This window comes from Gymnogyps californianus, chromosome 7 (assembly GCF_018139145.2).
Source record: "Gymnogyps californianus isolate 813 chromosome 7, ASM1813914v2, whole genome shotgun sequence".
In the NCBI taxonomy this organism is placed as follows: Eukaryota; Metazoa; Chordata; class Aves; order Accipitriformes; family Cathartidae; genus Gymnogyps; species Gymnogyps californianus.
The window spans coordinates 21,118,316-21,123,359 of record NC_059477.1 but is presented as its reverse complement, the minus strand read 5'-3'; positions in this window follow the sequence as shown (position 1 = coordinate 21,123,359).

Below are 5,044 nucleotides of genomic sequence, written 5' to 3'. Positions count from 1 at the left end.
GAGGAGGTAAGGAGTCCCACTGCCTGCTTGCCCGTTGCCTCGCAGCCTGTGCATCCCGTCTCTGAGAAGCTCGGACCTCCCCTGTGTTGTCCAGCAGGATCTGCTCCGTGGTATGAACAGTGTGGGGGTTCCCAGGCAAGCTCTGCCAGCCCTGTTACACTGTAGTATAATCAAATATGTCAGCTCTGCCTTTATAGAGATTTTGTGCCACAGCAGTACTTCCATTTTTGAGGCAATCTTGATTGCTCCTTTATTTTTTAGTCATAATATATTTGTTGAATAAATGAGTCTGAATGTTTGGTACCTGATCATCCTGTTACTTTCTGCCTGTTTTGTACTTATGTTCTTTCCCTTTAGCATTTATTAGAACAGCTTCCCTTTCCACAGAGGTACTACGTTGTTTATAAATTACCATTTTATTTGCAATATGCCGTATATGAAATGGGCCATAGATGAAGGTTACATGGCTTGAGAATAGAGCCCTTAATTTTGATGTGTTTTATAAGCAATTGGCAATAAATGGCCTGATCCTGTGTCCTTTGACTTTAGTGGGAGTTTTCCAGTGAGTGTATGTACGCAAGAACAGCCTGGCTGCCAGTGCAGCGTCGGCGGGCAGCACGCCTTTGCATTCAGCACAGTTGCATGTCCCCATGCCAAGAACGAATTTTGCCGATTCAAATTTGCTCAGTTTGTCAACACACAGCTCCCATTGAACTTCGCAGGACGAGAATCATTCTTGGCACGGGGCCGCGGGCAGCCCAGGGAGCGCTGCCCACTGCCGGCACCGGCAGCGGCAGGAGCTGTGCACCAGCGAGATGAGCAGCGCCCAGCCTTGGCTCCCTGGTTTGCGAGGCTTCCATCTCCTGTAGCATGTGTTTGCTGTTGTTTGACTAGTGGGAAGAGTCAATGATAAAAAGAGATTTCCTAGGTTAGTTTTCAAGGCTTTTTTTTTTTTTTTTTTTTTTTTGTGGCTGTCTGGATGATTAATGTGAATAGGAAAATACTGTTGACCCATTTAAATCATGTTAGACGACATCCATTGCTCATCTGCATAATGAAATACACACTGAACATTACAGCCTAAGTATAAGAGCCAGTGAACTACAAAAATAATATTTTACTCATTTAGATTATGAAGTAAAATATAGGACATTAGTACTAATCATAGTATTAAATTTTAAGCCATGCAAATTGTAATTGTCAGTGAAAAAGAACTATAAGTTGAAAAGGCTATTAGCATTTCAGCTTTAACAGTTAATTTGAGTAATTTTTTTTTTTTTGCTAGTGTGCAGCTTAGAAGAGTCTATATGCAAACCATTTAATAGTGAGTGCAGGAGTGTTTGTTTTATGTCATTAATTTCAATCATTAAAGAAATGTTAGAAATATTAATTTGCAGTATTAAAATGTATTAACATTTTATATTACAAAGAGTAAACTGTGATCTTTACTTGGATAAAATCAAATCTAAAAGGCAAATTATTAGTAACCAAGAGATGAAATAATTTTAAGCATTTATTTAAGTACTAGAGCAAAAACTGAAGCCTTTAAAAATATGGATTTCATCAAATAGTAACATCATTTTCAGCATTTTAAACTAAATACAAATGTTAAAGTACTGAATTTAGGCTATCAGGTTTCTATGGTTACCTACCTTTCCAGCAGTTTGGTGAGATGTGTAAATAGGCCTGAGTCACTTGTAATTATTTGTTTTTTGTTTGTTATAGTTGTAATTCTGTGTTCAGTTTGAATCTAATATAGCTCACACCACATACTTTCGTTTATGTATATTTTAGTGCGTATGATTGACAGTGATTGAGCATTTCTTATGGAGTGCTTGTTTTTTTTGTCGTAAGTGATGTATGTTGGTACTTCTGAAAATGTAAACAACTTCTTCCTGTATCACTGTTTGATAAACAGGGACTTTTATGATAAAAAAGAGGTCTTTGTAAATGTTAAGCAAGGAGATAAGTGAAAAGTATTTTTAAAAGAATTTTAAACAGCTCCCAAACATTATACCGTAGTCTTCCAAATTCGATCCGTAATCCTATCATTATAATTCATTCAGTGACCCCAATGTCACATATTTATGAATAAGCTTCCAAGTTATGCATTAATAGCACATACTAATCACTGACAGGTTTAAAAATAAATGTTTTAATAAGGATGCTACAAGTTATCTGCAGCAAGCTCTTGATTGGAACATCTTCCTTGTGCAGAGCATCTTCTGGGGGGAAAAAAAAAGAGCTTATTTCCACCACCACAGTAGTTTAGTAGAAACAGCTGTAAACTCTTACACCTCTCTGCTCATATATTTTGAAATTTGGGTTATAGGATGTAATTCTCCAACCTTACACTCTTCACTCCAGCGAAGGACACGTACGTGTTTTCTCAATAAAGACTAAATATCCTAATGTAACTTGTGTTTTCATGTGAAAACAGGACAATACAAGTAATTAACAACATTTAATACAAGGCAAGAGACACTACTAGCTGTCATTTTTACCAAATGAGTAGTAATGTAATTTTATTTTATTAAGATATTCATCCCAAAATTGCTAGCAGTGTACAGTTTTCTTTAATTTTGAGATAAGACTGGCTTATGATTCAGAAATCATCTTGTATCCTTAGAGATTTGGCTGCAGGTGTATTGAAAATAATTATTGCAATGGGTCTTACATTTTGTGCGGGGAAAAGGCTCCTGACTGCCCATTCTCTTCCTGTGTCTCAAGCTACGCAGAAAATCCTGATACAATGTTCAGGAGCACTCCTAAATTTTCTATGCAAAGATTACTCTTATTTCAGCAGCCTTGCTCGCCCACTGAAAGGGTTTCTGTGGGAAACGTTTTTTGTGGTGATTCAGACATATTTTTTCCATTTCAGGTGGAAATTTAAGAGGTTAAAGTAGGATTTATTTTTAACATTTAATACCGTATCAGGCGTGTATGTAGGACATAAACATGCCAGTTGAAAAACAGTTGTTTCACAGAGCACCTGAAAAGATTTTATCCCAGTAGGATTCAATGAATGTTAAAGCTGTGGGTGGGTGCATATTAACAACAAGATTCGGTGTTGTGCTTGTGTGTAAGGACTATTTGAATAGTTTATTATTTTAATCTGAAACAACTGCTATTTTTTAAACTGAGTAACTTGTTCCAACAGTTGTTACTTCCCTACAAAATCAAAATAATGAATACAGTAACCAATCTGGCAAGCAAAAGTAATTTCTCTGATCTTTTAAAAAACCTAAAGATAGATGGAAAGTGATTGAAAGATGTATTTAAATATGCAAACCTGAGCAGATATGTTTATTGTTCTAATTTATTCACTTTATGATAAATTAATTTACTCAATATAGGAATGCAGTAACGTAAGAGGAATGTTTGTCCTGCTAGTCACAGAAGTTGAAACTTGCCAGATGCTGTGATCTGGAGCCTAAATTCCCCTGATATTAACTGTGTGTGAAACTCTTAATATTGCTTTGTCCAGCTTTTGTACCTGACTTGTTTCATTTTGCTGTGATACTGCTTTAGGCAACACTTTCTTTTTATTTTCTACTTGTGTTATTCTATCAGAGAGAGGAAATGTAGTAGAAATAACACTAGGATGGAAGGCTCTATTGGAGGACTGCAATGCCCTGTTCCCAAAGTTAAGCCTGTACAGCCCAGTCCCATTTTCTGTAATAGACAATTAATTTCCTTTGGTATATGAGTGAATATCATTCAGATATAGTTAGATTGTACTCTGTATTTTTAAAATCCTATAATAAAATGGGAAAGTGCTGTTTAATGATACCAGAATTTGACTCAGTCAGTGAATTTATTTCTTATACTGGCTTGGTGTGGCTCTGTGTGTATCTATATACACACAACTGCTCAATTGGTCAAAGGAGTTTTTAAGGATATAAAATTAATTTGTCCTTTTCTTCTTGTTTGTTAAAGTTGCACTGTCGGTTGCTGCTGATAAAAGGTGGCACCGAGCCAGCTTCCTGAAGGAGCTATGGGGAGGGTCATGGCTTGTCATGACCTGGGCACTGTTACTTGAATGTTGTTATTATTGGGATGAAGTACCCTTAGGCTGTCATCCTTCCTGTAAATAGAAGAGGTTCTGATTCTCTGTGGTTTCCCAGTTTACCAACTTGTAGAACAGCTATTTTGTTGGCCCTAAGTTTGACTGAATAATGAATTAGAAGAACGGAACTATTCCAGAAGGCACTGATTCATCATTTTAGTGTGCTGGTCTCGACTAAGTCATAATAAGTAAAGCCAAACAAGAATGTGTGTTCATATAGTTTATAAATTTACACCCAATTAAAAAACTCATTTGTATTGGCATACGGCAAACAAATTGCCCGGTTCCGCTCTCCGTAAAGTAAGGGCAAAATTGTAATTAGCAGGGAGCATAACTGGTCCTGGGGACCAAACTTGACTTTTTTCAGTGTCATGGAGGAGTCCCAGTGGTATTGGCAGAGGGGCTGACTCTGGTCCCTTGGAGTCAGTCGGTGTTTGGCCATTGCTTTGCTTTATTGCCTCTTACGACAGTAAAGAGAACAGCAGTTCTGTTAACACCTTTATTAACTAAACAACTTCTGTCATTAATTTCCAGTTAATTCCAATAATTAAATAAAACAATGCCAATTAGAATATAATGTTTGCAAGATACTGGCCTGTGTTTCGGTTTATCAGAGCACAGTCATAAGCATGCTGTTGTCGAGGTTTTCACCAGTGTGTTGCTGTTGTAACTGAAGTCACATCTATCCTGATGAATATTTCATTTCCCCAATCATGCTATTAAAAACAGAGTGTTTTTACCCTTTCATTTCTGTTTTCTCTTTTCCAGTACCATCATGACAGCTGTGGCTGCGTCCTGTTTACAAATTGCTGCTAGTCACATTTTCAGTAGTCCTTGTGGGTTTTGCTTTCCCCTAATATGGGCAATTAGGAGGAAATATTTGTCACGAGCATGGACTTGCTCTTCTCCTTGTAATGACATAGTCCTGCAATCCAGGAAACAGTGCTGCATGGTGTCCATGTCCACGATTTCCTG